General features: G+C 37.8%; 1 long non-coding RNA gene and 1 pseudogene across 1 annotated transcript in view; one reads left to right on the forward strand and one right to left on the reverse strand.

Moving 5' to 3' along the window:
- LOC143688875 (uncharacterized) overlaps window positions 1–14801 on the reverse strand; it is a 183561-nt gene that overhangs the window by 136926 nt on the left and 31834 nt on the right. The window contains exons 2-4 of the long non-coding RNA XR_013178346.1: window positions 6164–6294; window positions 4760–4955; window positions 2656–2724 (exon numbers count right to left, since the gene is read on the reverse strand). This is a non-coding gene — a long non-coding RNA (uncharacterized LOC143688875). The remainder of the gene's footprint in view (window positions 1–2655; window positions 2725–4759; window positions 4956–6163; window positions 6295–14801) is intronic.
- Window positions 9497–10106, forward strand: LOC143686391 (small ribosomal subunit protein eS8 pseudogene; annotated as a pseudogene).

The raw sequence follows: 14801 nt of genomic DNA on the forward strand, positions 1-14801 counted from the left end.
TCCCCAATGTTTTTTGTTTTTGTTTTTTGTATGCCAGAGCTCACATTTCATTCTTTTTCCATGTGAGTATTCCATTATTTCAGCACCATTTGGTGAATTTTTGTTTGTTTGTTTTTCCTTTCTTTGCTTGTTTTTGGAGCGAAGTGCATGCGCCAGGAATCGAACCCAGGTCTCCCACATGTCAGGCGAGAACTCTACCACTGAACTACCCTTGTACCCCCTCCCAATGTTTCTTTATACCTTATTCTTAAAACTAGCTTGGTGTCGGCCCAGGACCACTCCAACACTTGCAGCCAAATTAGTTCTGCCCTACTCTGCAGTCATTGTTCACTCTCCCAGTCTCGAGTCCAGTTAAAGTAGGCTACTCTCAGCTCTGCACCAACTTCCTTCTTACTGCAAGGACACAAAACCTCTGAGTATAACGAATTTTCCCAATTAATTCCCTCCAGTCAAACCATTTCTCCACCATTTTACCACCATTTCCCATTCCCATTAGATAAAGAACAGCCCCTGTCCTCCACCCACTCCACCTCACCATTTCAAAACCCCTTCCCTTTTGAGGGGTCTGTTTGCTTTGCCTACAATGAATGTCCCAGTTATGAAACACCCCTCAGCCACTTCCTCTCGCTTCTTTTCTTACAAGCTAGCCAGTTTCTTCAAACTAAGATTATAGTTTCAAAATCCTAACAGACACCAGAACGTTGTGCAGAGAATTAACAGCGAATTAAACAGCTTTCCTTACTGCCAGTCGCGGATTAGCTTTAATTGCACCCCACTTCAATTGCTAATGTAAACGAGATACTGGTTATTTAGTTATGTCAATTTTACTACTTATGCTCTAATTCTCAATACTAAGATCAAATAAACAGTCTTCAAGTATTAGTCTCTAAATTTGAACCTTTCAAAGCAGAAGTAAACAAATTCTCAGCAAAAAGGAATCAAAATTGAAATTGGTTCCTTCTGCTGATTTAAAGGTGCCCAAGCTTTGCTGCCACTGAGAGCACAGGCCACAGCAGACACTTATGTTGGTACAGTGAGTAAAGCAGTTGCTACTATGAATTTTTAAAAATTGAAACAAGAGGTTCTTCTAAATTTAATTAATAAAATTGTATATTGCAGGTAAAAGAATGGAACGATTTTGTAGGGATAAAATGCAGTTCATAAATGAACTTCTGATTTTACTCTAATATTAGAAATTTAGATTGGTTTAATGTTTAAATCACAGAATTCTCTCCAGGATGAAGATTGTTTTCTCTTTAATCTTAAAGTTCATTTTGAGGATTTATTCACTTATCAAACATTAGCTCAGGACTGATGACAAGCATAGTTCTGGGAATATGGGTGGGGGAAGATCGTGCTACAGAAAGCAGAAGACAGCTCCCACCTTCAAGAAGTTTATAATCTGGTTAGACAGCAAAACAGATACATAAAATAACTCGAAGAAAATTTTGAAAGCAACATAATAAATAAAGGTAACAATGTTTTGGGGTGTTTGTTTTTCAGGAATTTTAAATCAGAGTAGGAATTACTATATATAATACAGAAATCCCAGGTAAATTTGAATTTCAGAAACAACAAATAATTTTTAGAATAATTATGTCCAATGCTAAAAAGCTATCTGTTGTTTATCTGAAATTCAAATTTAACTGAGTATACTGTATTTTTTATTTTTTAAAATCTGGCAACCGTAAACTTGAGACATGTAGGGTACAGAAAGGATCCTAAAAGAGCGGGGTTGGTCAGATAATCTTGCTGGAGAATGTAAGTTTTAAATCATCTGTGGACAAAAGCAGTAGACAAACACAAAAGACATTCCAGATGTGGGAGGTGGCACAGCCATGGCACTGAAATCAAGATGAGCAAGTAATTCCTGGTTACGATGGCAAACAGATTAGTTTAGCTGGAGGAGGATTTTCAGGATAGGCAAGAGAACTGAAAAGCTTCTGATGTGAGTCATTCTTGATTGAATTTCTTCTTACAGAGTTTGTTTAATAGATATATGTTCTTCCCAGTCAAAGGAATCTCCTTATCATTGACTATTTCCTCCATATAAGCCCAAACTTATATGGGCTTATATGGAGGAAATAGTCAATGATAAGGAGGTTCAATGGCTTGAATGCATAAGATTTCAATGGTTTGAATGCATAAGATTTAAATTGTAAAGATCTTTATCTCTATAGGTTACATACATGGGAATTACAATTCGAGTTTTATTGTGACAAACCTTAAAGATCCAGTCATACAAAAAAAAAAAAGTCTCTATCCTATAGAGTGCCCCAGTGATTTCCAAGGAACAGGAGATACCAGGAGAGTCTCTGTTTTCTGAGTAAGTTTTGGGTAAGAGTATACGGGCAGGAGGGAGGAATAGCGTGAGATTTTTATTGTATTCTATATAATAAAAAGGGCAGGCCCAGAAAGGGGAGCACAGAGCCTGGCAAGTATTCCTGCTGATGTAGAGAAAGGGGCTGGGCAGAAGAGAAATACTGAAGGGAATAATGAAATAAAAATCCCTTGACATTCTGCTTTCAAATCTATATTCCCCATGTCTAGAACTTAAATTATAGAACTCTATCATAAAAATACATTAGCAATAAGACTTATGCACAAAGCGATTAATTGTAGCACTATTTACAGGAACAAAAAACTGGAAATAACCTGAATGTCCATGAATAAGGCACTGGTTGAGTAATCCGTGATGGATCCATGCAATGGAGGCGTCCACAGCTGTAAAAAAGTAAAAGGGACATCACAATAATCTCCATGACATCCAGTCATGTGACGAAAGCAAGGTCAAGGGCAGTTTCTACAGTAAACTATGGTTAATTTAAGAATAGAGGATAAAAATGCATTTACTTATATTTAATAAATACATATGCTTATATTATATAAGGATAACCATGAAATAAGAGTAATAATAACTATGTATGAGAGAGGGAGGAAATAGGGTAGCAAAGAAAGGGACAAAAACTGGGATTTTTAGCATGGGGGTAAGGAAGCAAAGAAATTAGACAGAAGAGGCTAAATAAAAATCCTATAGTCCTGGACTTTGATAGGAAATACCAGTATGAACAAATGATGTATTTTATCTTTAAAACAAAAACTATATTTCTGAGCTCTAAGAAAAATCCTAGAAACAATAACTGAACCAGTAGCAATGAACACCCTAATACTACAAATGTGATCTTAAAATACCATTTCCTCTAAAAAGAACAAAAACAAAAACAAACACAATAAGGGCTCCTCATAAAGGAACTACTTCTAGGGGCAAGTAAAATAAAAGATGAGCTTAGAATACTTTGTCATACCAGATAACAGAGAAGCTATCAAAGTCAACAGAGTCACGTCAACAGGGCTCAGGAGCTGACTACAAGTGGCTCCCAAAGCAAACATGGGACAATTTCAGCATCGATAAAAATAATAATGGCAATGGACTGAGATATATCAAATATGTTTAATTCATAAGTTTGTAAAATAGTAAAGCAAAATGAAACCTAATTGTTCACTGTTGGAATATACTAGTGAACCAACTTATTATTTTAAAAAATGATAAGTGGGGGTGGGCCACAGTGACTCAGCAGGCAGAGTTCTCACCTGCCATGCTGGAGACCTATGTTCAATTCCCAGTGCCTTATCATGCAAAAAAAAAAGATAAGAGGGAAAAATCAAGCATTAATCCTGCCTTTCCTACACAAACTGTACCACTCTGTAATATACAGTATCCAGCTAAGAAATGAGGAACAAATGACAGAATATGGCCATTTTGCAACCCCTAATGAATTAATGGATCTAAGCATTAGCCACCAGTGGCTGCTAGCATCCCAGAGACAGAGTCAACCAGATGTTAGGTCTACCTGATGGAAGAACCACACAACCTATGAAGTTGTCTTATTGAAAACTCAAACCTAAATACTGACAAAACCTCGAGACCTAACTACCAGTTCACAGGAAATATAGAAAGCAAAGGAGCATGCTACACACTATAAGGGAGCATTTACAAAATGCAGATGACCCAATTTGTTCATCAATTATATTGCAAGGAGAAAAAATAAAGGGATAGTGAGGAAAATTATGGACTAAAAAAAAATGAGATATATCATCAATCCCAGTATATAGAACTTAATTGGATACTGATCCAAACAAGTGAACTGTTTTTTTTTTTAATTTATGATCTTCAAAAGACAATTAGAAATTTAAATAGGTGCTTGATAGATGATGGTACTGAGGAATTTTTACTAATTTTTTATGTGATGATGCTATTGTAGTTATTTAAAAACATAAGTCTTTTCTTCTTCTTTTAGAAATATATGTGAAAAAAACTATGGATAAAATGATATGATATCTGAGATTTGCTTCAAACATGTATGGAAAAAGGAATGGGTAGGGGAATAGATGAAATAAGATTGGCTGTGAATTGATAATCATTGAGGCTAAGAGATGAGTATATTAGGGTTCACTGTACTTTTCACTCTACTTTTGTACACATTTGAAATTTTCCATAATAAAGCATTTTCTAAAATCTGTATTTCCCAATAATAACAATGGCTGAAATTTATTGAACACTTAACATATTTTATTTGACCCCAATAACAACTTGTGAGACGCATACTATTACTATCACCTCCTGTTTTGGTTTGCTAAAGCTGCCAGAATACAATATACAAGAAATGGACTGGCCTTTAACAATAGGGATTTATTAGCTTACAAGTTTACAGTTCTAAGGCCATGAAAATGTCTAATGCAAGGCATCACAAGAGAATACCTGGACTCTGAAGACAGGCCGCCAGCATCTGGGTTATCTCTGGGAAGACACCATAGCCAGCGTTTGTTGGTCCTTCTCTCCCGGGTTTTGTGGCTTCCAGCTTCTGGTTTCAGTGGCTTCTTCTTTCAGCTTCTCTTGGGCTTCTCTCAGCTTCCTGGCTTTTTTGTGTGTGTCCTTTATCTTCTTATAAAGGACTCTGATAAGGGGATTAATGAAGCAGGTCACATCTCAATTGAAATAATCTAATCAAAACATTGTACCCACAATAGGTCTGCACCCACAGGAATGAATTAAAAATAACATGACCTTTTCTGGGGGATATAAGAGCTTCAAACCAACACACCTTTATTTTAGAGAAGAGAAAAATGAGGCCCAGATAAGCTACTTAATCAAAGGTCACCCAGTGACAACAAAGATTCAAATCCACTACAGTAGCCACTATCTTTTAAGTGGTTTTCTGGAGAAGGCATAAAGGTGCCAAATCCTGTGTCTAGGTTTGCGTGAAATGAGAACAGAAGCTATCTTTGGGGACAGCTAACATCTGGGTTTCAGTCACTTAAAAAATGTTTAAACTTCCAAAATAAATAAAAATGATTGGGGAAACAATGGTGTGTCCAAGCTATGTCAAGGCAAAGGTTCACTACTTCTATTCATAATAAGCAGCCTATTTAGACAAACAGGTTATAAAAAAAAGTAGTGTTGCCAAGCCTTTCAAAGAATGAAAAAGCAGGCATAATCCTTGTAAACAGGCAAAAAGACATATGGTCCTTAAGGGAATATGAATTTGAATAGAAAAATTTGAACAATGGAGAACAGTCTGCTTCTTAGATTCCCTGATGTATAAAACTTGGTCCATTTCCAATAACAATCAGAAAATACTGGCAGTGGCCCAGCTGGCCTGAGGATAAGACCATCTGGAAGAAAGGGACGTGTCCACCACACACTGGTCATGCTGACACCAGCATTGGACTGTTTTGTTTATTTTTTACAGTACCTGTGGAACTATGAGATGAGGTTAAACAGGAGTGACTTCAACTCCAAATCATCAATGACCCTAAAGAACTTAAAATGTCTGATTGAGAAATTAAAGGGGACTTTTCAGAAATATAATGAACCAAGCCATAATTATCTTCCCCCCGAGTGTAACTCAGGAAAGCTATCTTTATCATTCTGCCTGTATCTAACAACCCAGACATCAAGTCTCTGACTTGAATATATAGCTTTGAGGTTGGAAACTGTTATCTCCCCTAAACATTCTGTCCTGGAAGGAAATTGCTTTTTATGCAGCAAAAGACCAGCTTAATTCTTTCCTCTAGTCAAAGGAACAGAAATACAATATTTACAAGGACTCCTTACACAAAAGAGATAAAATACTTGATCATAAAAAGGTGACTTAAATCTTACCAGGTTTATGGAGATAGTACATGCGGGGTAGATTTTCAATAGCCCTTTCCCCATTTTGAAAGATACACAATTAGAGTTATTTTTCCACAGATTTATTGATCTTTGAGAACGGCACGTAGTCGTTAATATCTCTGCTGAGACAAAAAATATTAAAAGAAAGAGTAGAGAAAATAAGAGTCAATCACTGTTTAATGCAAATATTCTTTGTAAAAAAATAATTTTTAAGTTCCGGGAAAACACCCACATAGATTCTCTAGTAATACCTAGAGAAGGGGTTAAAAAAAAATGAAAGAACAGTGGAAATTGACAAAGCTTGTAGTAATATAAATGTAAATAAATCCAGAAATCTGAAATTGTTGAGCAGATTTTCTATTTTATCAATTTTTTCCATTGGAGAGAACACATCAATGTTTTGTTTGCAATAAAAGGAATAATCAATGTTGAATTGCTAAAGAACAGAAAATAACTGAAAATCAAGTCCACCATCACTCATGCGATTGCTGATGATGTAGGTTCTGTGATCTTCATTTTCAGTTTTTATAAGTACTTACCACTGCTTACACAGCTGTATTCCCTACTGTTGGTCAAAGCAACATAGATTTAACAAATCTATGTTTTGGCAGTAAAGTTGACAAAGTACAATATTATATGCCAGCACTACGTCAGACACTGGGACCATAACTACAAATAAGATAGATTGGTCCCTGTCTACATGAAGTTTTGGGGGGAGGAAAATAACAAAGAAGATAGAGCAAAATATTAGGACTAAATGCAATTACAACTAGAATAATTCCTAAGAAGGATAGTATAATATGCTATGAGAGAACATAAAAATGGAACCTAAATTTGAATGATGATTCTACCCAAAAACTCATTAAGATATTTAGTGTTGATAGAATATCCATGAAATCATCTGTTTCTTAAGCTTGTATCCACCTAGTGTGAGGTCGAAGTTTTCCTCGGATGCCAGGAGCTAACAAAAAAAGTGGGGGGTGGGGGTGGGGGGTGGGATGGGGGGTGAAGGGGTGAGGGAGTGGGTGGGGAGACATCTAAACAGTGTTTGCAGATTGACCTATGCAGTTCTCTCTTCAGAGCTTATGCATACAATGAGTTTAGAGAATAGCTTGAAGCCAGAGCATCGGGGCCTCCCCGATCCTTTCTACCCATGCTTCTTGTCTTGGGCATGAGCATGTAGTTCTAGGAATTGCCCCATTTACACGGATACAATTGTCTCCTCTTCCCTAGGAAACAGTTTCCTCACAGTCACAGGCACTGCTTTGAATGTCCTACAACCAGCAGTCTTTTGCCTCTGGTAGCCTCTTGACTGCTCTCCCACAACATTCTGTAGGAGGTTTGGTGAGTTGCCATCTACATGCAGGGAAAAGTCTGGGATAGTGAGTCTATCAGGCAACCACCAGATAGATTGGGCCAAACACACATGGTGCCAGTGTGTGCACGAGGGTTACACTGCTCCCTCCAGAACCAGTACTAGAACTGGGAGTGCAGGCCAAGTCAATGAGGGGTAAGGAGAAGCCAACCAGGGCACCACAGGATCATACAGCTTTGAAGTAGCCTTTTTCTTGATTTTGTGTTCACCCTGTTACTGTAGTCCTTTAACTGTTTTCTGGGGTTTTGACAATGATGTTTCCACAAGTTCTTGATCGTTGCTCAAAGCTTCTGTTGGGGGAAGAAGCCCTGAAGCCCCTCACTCTGCCATCTTGATAGTGCCCCTTCCAAGAGATATTAAATGTTAGTTTCATTTCCATGGCTGAGAAAACTAAGGTTCAAAGGAATTAAGCAACTGGTTCAAAACCACACAGCTAGAGATACAGAGCCAGGATTCTTCTGACTAATTCCAAAGCCATTCTGCATTCTACCATGGTGTACTAGTTTGGTAATGCTGCCAGAATGCAATTTATCAGAAATGGAACAGCATTTATAAAAGGAATTTATTAAGTTGCAATTTTACAGTTCTAAGGCCATGAAAATTCCAAATTAAGTTACCAAAAAGAAACTGCCTTCACTCAAGAAAGGTCAATGCCATCTAGAACACCTCTGTTGGATGGGAAGGCACAAGGCAATATATCTGTCCATCTCTACCCATGTCTTCATTTAAAAAGCTGTTAGTCCAAAGCAAAAAAATGTTTATTTGGTACAAAATTTATATTTCAACTAGTGCATTTCCGAATATAACTTATGTGGACAGCTTAATTGAACACCATGAGTACACAGAACCTTGAACCGGGCATGAGATTTTGTAGGTTTGTCCAGAGTGATGCCTCAATAAACCCCAGAAGGATTTGAACAGTGAATTAAAAAGTATTTGCTAAGTCCCCTTGGGGGAATGGTGAGAAAGGGGGAAAATTCAACTTCCCCAAGTGGAGAATTCTTGATATTCTCACTAACAGTGGGGACAACCAAAGCAATATGCTGAGCCCTCAATCTTGGGGTTTGTTCATATGAAACTTAACCCCGCAAAGGATAGGCTAAGCCTACTTAAAATTAGGCCTAAGAGTCACCCCAAAGAGAATCTCTTTTGTTGCTCAGATGTGGCCTCTCTCTCTCAGTCAACACACAAGCAAATTCACTGCCCTACCCCTCTACATGGGACATAACTCCCAGGGGTGTGAACCTTCCTGGCAACATGGGACAGAAATCCTAGAATGAGCTGGGACTCAGCACCAAGGGATTGAGAAAACCTTCTTGACTGAAAGGGGGAAGAGAAAAATGACACAAGATAAAGTGTCAATGGCTGAGAGATTCCAAACAGAGTCAAGAGGTTATCCTGGAGGTTATTCTTATGCATTAAATAGACATCACCCTTTTAGTTAAGGCATAACAGAGAGGCAGGAGGGAACTGCCTGGAAATGTAGAGCTGTGTTCCAGTAGCCAAATTTCTTGAAGATGATTGTATAATGATATAGCTTTTGCAATGTGACTGTGTGATTTTGAAAACCTTGTGTCTGATGCTTCTTTTATCTACTTATGGACAGATGAGTAAAACATATGGATTAAAAATAAATAAATAATGGGGGAATAATATTGAAATAAATTTAGTAGATTGAAATGCTAGTGATCAATAAAAGGGAGGGAGTAAGAAGTATGTTATGTATGAATTTTTTTCTGTTGTCTTTTTATTTCTTTTTCTGAATTGATGCAAATGTTCTAAGAAACGATCATGATAATGAATATATGTGATGATATTGTGAATTACTGATTATATATGTAGAACGGAGTGGTCATCTGTTAAGAATGTTTGTGCTTGTTGTTATAGTTTTTAAAAAATTAATCTAAAAAAAAGCTGTTAGTCCTCTTTCTAGCCAGTGCTGTGTGATGGGCATATCCCGAGACAACTGGCACAAGTACGGCAAGACCGGGGGCAAGAAAGCTCTACCACAAGAAGCAGAAATATGAGCTAGGACGTCCAGCAGCCAACACAAAGATTGGCCCCCGTCGCACATATCCAGTTCGGGTGTGAGGAGGCAACAAGAAGTGCGTGCCCTGAGGCTGGATGTGGGGAACTTCTCTTGGGAGTCTGAGTGTTGTACGCACAAAAAAAGGATCATCAATGTTGTCTACAATGCATCCAATAATGAGCTGGTCTGCACCTAGACTCTGGTGTGAACTGTCTTGTGCTCGTTGACAGCACACTGTCCTGGCAGTGGTACGAGCCCCATTATGCTCTGCCCCTGGGCCACGAGAAGGGGGCCAAGCTGACTCCTGAGGAGAAAGAATTTTAAGCAAAAAACAATCAAAGAAAATTCAAAAGAAATATGATGAAAGCAAAAAAGAATGCCAAGATCAGCAGTCTTCTTGTGGAGCAATTCCAGCAGGGCAAGTTTCTTGCCTGCGTTGCTTTGAGGCCAGGCCAGTGTGACCGAGCAGATGGCTATGTGCTCAAAGGAAGGAACTGGAGTTTTATCTGAGGAAAATCAAGGCCTGAAAAAGGCAAATAATTCCTCCCTCCCATCCTAGCTCATGTAATAAAGATGTTTATTGTTCTATGTTGAAAAAAAGAAGAAGAAGAAGAAAGAAAAGCTGTTAGTTCCTCTGGGACACAACAGCATCTCATGGGAAGGCACATGGCGACATTTGCTGGGCTCTACCCTTATCTAGGCATCTGCTCTCTGTCAGCTCTCCAAGCATCTCCAAACATCCGTATCTCTGTCAATTCTGAAGCAACTGTTCTCCAAGCATCTGAATCTCAGGTATCCACTTTTAAAGGAGTTCCATAAACTAATCAAGACCCACTTTGAATGGGTAGATTCACATCTCCATCTGATCAAAAGGTCACAACTGGGTGTGCCACAGCTCCATGCGGATAATCTAATCAAAGTTTTCTACCCTACCATATTGAATCAGGATTAAAAGAAACAGCTGACTGCACAAATATGGATCAAGATTTAGACATGTCTTTTCTGGAGTACATAATAGTTTCAAACTGGCACACATGGTATTAACTTCATCAAGAATATTCCAGGGTGTTATGGCCCATATATTCAAACTTCAACCTCTGTGTGAGACCAAAGGGAGAGATGTTTATTTGGTGCAAACTTTATATTTTGGGTAGCACATTATCTAATTTAACATATATGGTCAGTTTATTTGAACACTATAATTACATGGACTCTTGAATAGAGCATGAGATCTTGGCTTGTACAGGTTGTGTGATGCCTCAATATATCCCAGAGTAATTTGGGCAAAGAATAAAAAAGTTTTTGCAAAGTACCCTTGAGGGATTGGGGAGAAAGGAAGAAATATTCAACTTCCCCATCTGGGGAATTCCTGATATTCTCACAAGCAGTGGGGACAACAAATTCAGTAGGCTGAGTCCTCAATCTTGGGGCTCTTCCCTATGAAACCTTTTCCTACAAAGGAGTAGCTAAGCCTACTGATAATTAGTCCTAAGAGTCACCCCCAGAGAACCTGTTTTGTTGCTCAGATGTATCCTCTTTAAGTCAACTTGGCACATGTACTCACTCCCCTCCCCCCTGCATGGGACATGACTCCCAGGGGTGGAAATCTCCCTGGCAACATGGGACCTGACTCCTGGGAGCCAGGATCCAGCATCATGGAAATGAGAAAGCCAACTTGACCAAAAGGGGGAAGAGAGAAATGAGGAAAAATAAAGTTTCAGTGGTTGAGAGATTTCAGAGTCAAAAGGTTATCTTGGAGGTTATTCTTACATATTATATAGATATCCCTTTTTAGTTTATGGTGTGTTGGAGTGGCTGGAGGGAAGTACCTGAAAATATTGAGCTGTGTTCCAGTAGCCTTGATTCTTGAAGAAGACTGTATAACTTCATAGCTTTTACAATGTGACTGTGTGATTGTGAAAACCTTGTGTCTGATGCTCCTTTTATCCAGGGTATGGACAGATGAGTTAAAGAAAATAAGGATAAAAAATAAATAAATAATAGGGGGAGATAAAGGGTAAAAATTGGGTAGAAGGAAATACTGTGGGTCAGTGTTCTAGTTTGCCAGCTGCTGGAATGCAATATACCAGAAATGGAATGGCTTTTAAAAGGGAGAATTTAATGAGTTGCAAGTTTACAGATCTAAGGCCGAGAAAATGTCCCAATTAAAACAAGTCTATAGAAATGTCCAATCAAAGGCATCCAGGGAAAGTTACCTTGGTTCAAGAAGGCCGATGAAGTTCAGGGTCTCTCTCTCAAATGAGACAGCACATGGCGAACACAATCAGGGCTTCTCTCTCGGCTGGAAGGGCACATGGCGAACACAACGTCATCTGCTAGCGTCTTCTCCTGGCTTCCTGTTCCATGAAGCTCCCCGGGAGGCGTTTTCCTTCTTCATCTCCAAAGGTCACTGGCTGGTGGACTTTCTGCTTCGTGGTGCTGCAGCATTCTCTACTCTCTCTGAATCTCTCATTCTCCAGAATGTTTCGTCTTTTATAGGACTTCAGAAACTAATCAAGACCCACTCAAATGGGTGGAGACATGTCATCCCCTAATCCAGTTTAACAACCATTCTTAACTAAATCACATCAACCAGGGAGATGATCTCATTACAGTTTCAAATATACAGTATTGAATAGGGATTATTCTACCTTTAAGAAATGGGATTTATATCAAAACAGGGCTTTTCTTAGGGGGCATACTTCCTTTCAAACCAGCACAGTCAGTGAGAGGGAGGGTAAGGGGTATGGGATGTATGAGTTATTTTTCTTCTTTTTCTGGAGTGATGCAAATGTTCTAAAAATGATCATGGTGAAGAATACACAACTATGTGATGATGTTGTGAGCCATTGATTGTATAATATGATTGGACTCTATATGTGTGTGTGGATATTTCTCAATAAAAATATTAAAAAATAAAAAAGAATATCCCAGGGTGAGATAACATAGTAAAGATAAGAATGCCACTGGCTCTCACAGCTGGCTAATAACAAATGTATTAGACAATTAGGTTTAGATTGAATTCAACCATATTTTCCAGTCATTCTAATTAGATTTGCATTAGCCTGCATGTAACATAAATTCAATTATACTGTCTTAAAGAGGTGCTTTTTCCCTCATGTAATAAAAATTTCAGAAGGAGGCAGACCAGGCCTGGTGCATTTGTTTGAAGAAATCATCAAGATTTCAGGCTCCTTTAGGTTCCTGGTTATCAGTCTTAAGCATGTGGTTTGCATCTTCATGGTCATAAGAGTGCTACCCCTCTCTAGGTATTACATCTATGTTCCAGGTGGGAAGAAGTAATATATAGATAGATATAGATATGGATAATACAGATATAGATATACAGATATTCTTTAAGTATGCTTTTTTTCATAAGGAAAATAACTGCTTTCCTAGAAACCCCATATTGTGGATTTTTACACCAGAACTGGGTCATAAGGCCACTCCTAATTGCAAGATATCCAGGAAATTATGTCTTTTTAACTGGACACATTAATGATCTGAACACAACTGGGTCTCTTTTAGTGGTAATCAACTTACCTTTCTCAGTGCTAAATTTGGAAATTAATGGGTAAAATGTGATTGGCTGAATTCATCAACTATGCACTGGATCATTTGTAGGAAATACTAACTGTTCCCTCTGTTTTTAAGGGAAAAGGAGTAGCCAAATAATGGGAAAGCAACCAGCAGTGCCTGCCCCTCCAGTGGTCCTCAGAGTAGCCTGTACTTTTTCAGGATTGTAAGAAGGAAGCAAAGGCAGAATAGAATCTTAAAATTAAAATAAGAACTTAGTGATCATTGGTCTAGTCCAATTTCCTGTCTAATGAAGTATTTACTTCTACACTTCTCTTAACAGATGGTCATCCAGCTTCTGCTGAATTCAGACAATGAAGCAATGCCTGGAAGCTTCGCTATTACATGCATGAGAACAGGATTCAGGGTCTTATCAACAAATTGACTATGGACTTATGAACAAGGATCAGGAAAGAATACAAAAATAACTCACAGTCCAACCAGACAGCAAAGATAAAGTATAGTAGAAAAACTAAGAGTTCAATGAGTTCTAGTCATGCAGTAAAAAGACATATTTCTAAATCAGATGATGAAAATTTGAAAAAAAGTTGAGTACAGATGAAACCTAAGAGGTGCAAAGGGAACACATGATGAAAGGCATGAACTTGCTCCACTGAGTGGACAGTAGACAGAAATCAGCAGGAAGAGAGAGCTCAGCATGTTAACCTGTGGTGTCTGTACAATTACCCGGGTCCTGGCCCGGTATCTAACTTATTATCTAACTCCATAATTCTCAAAGTATGGTCTTGGGGATTCAAGACCCTCCCAGGGTCCCTTAGGTGAAAACTTTTTTCATGGTAATTCTAAGAAATTACTGGCCTTTTTCACTCTCATTCTCTCACTCGTTACAGTGGAGTTTTCCAGAGGTTACATGATGTATGATATCACAACCGATTAAATGCAGAACCAGATATGAGAATCTAGCTGCCCTTAGTTAAAGAACGCTTTAAAACAATTTGCAAAAATGTAAAGCAATGCCATTCCTCACCAATTTTTAAAAAATTTTTTTTACTAATTTTGTTGCTTTGGAAAAAATACGTAGCTTTTCCTCAAAAATTCATTATTTATATAAACATGTACTGGGTTTATTATTGTTATTTCTAAATGAATTAATAAATATTTTTTAATTTTCTCAGATTTAATTTCTATTACAGTAAATAGCAATCACTATAACCTACATAATCAAAAGCTCTTTGGGGCCCTCAATAATTTTTAAGAATAACAGGTCCTGACACCAACAAGTTTGAGAACCACTGATCTAATTCATAATCCAATGGCGGATTTGAACACTGAAACAGTAACCCCAAGCCCACCTGAGATGATAAATCTGCTCTTTGGATAAGTGATTGTACAACACTAAGAAGGCATAGAAAAAAGACTAAGGATGGGAAGAAATGAAACCAATGTATTGATTTTTTTGTGTTGAGTTTAGGAATAATTTTTTATAAATATCAAGAAAATATTCATGTGCTTGCAATTTACAATGTTTGAAATGTTTAAGAGAATCTGATAGTTACAGAAACTGACACATTAGCCCTGTAATTTATTGAATTTTTGTAATTTTTAACATCATAATTTAGAATCAAAATTTTATTACATTTATGAACAGTATCTTGATACTTAAAATGCTACATTTAGAAATCTAT

The sequence above is a fragment of the Tamandua tetradactyla genome, chromosome 6 (assembly GCF_023851605.1).
Source record: "Tamandua tetradactyla isolate mTamTet1 chromosome 6, mTamTet1.pri, whole genome shotgun sequence".
NCBI lineage: Eukaryota > Metazoa > Chordata > Mammalia > Pilosa > Myrmecophagidae > Tamandua > Tamandua tetradactyla.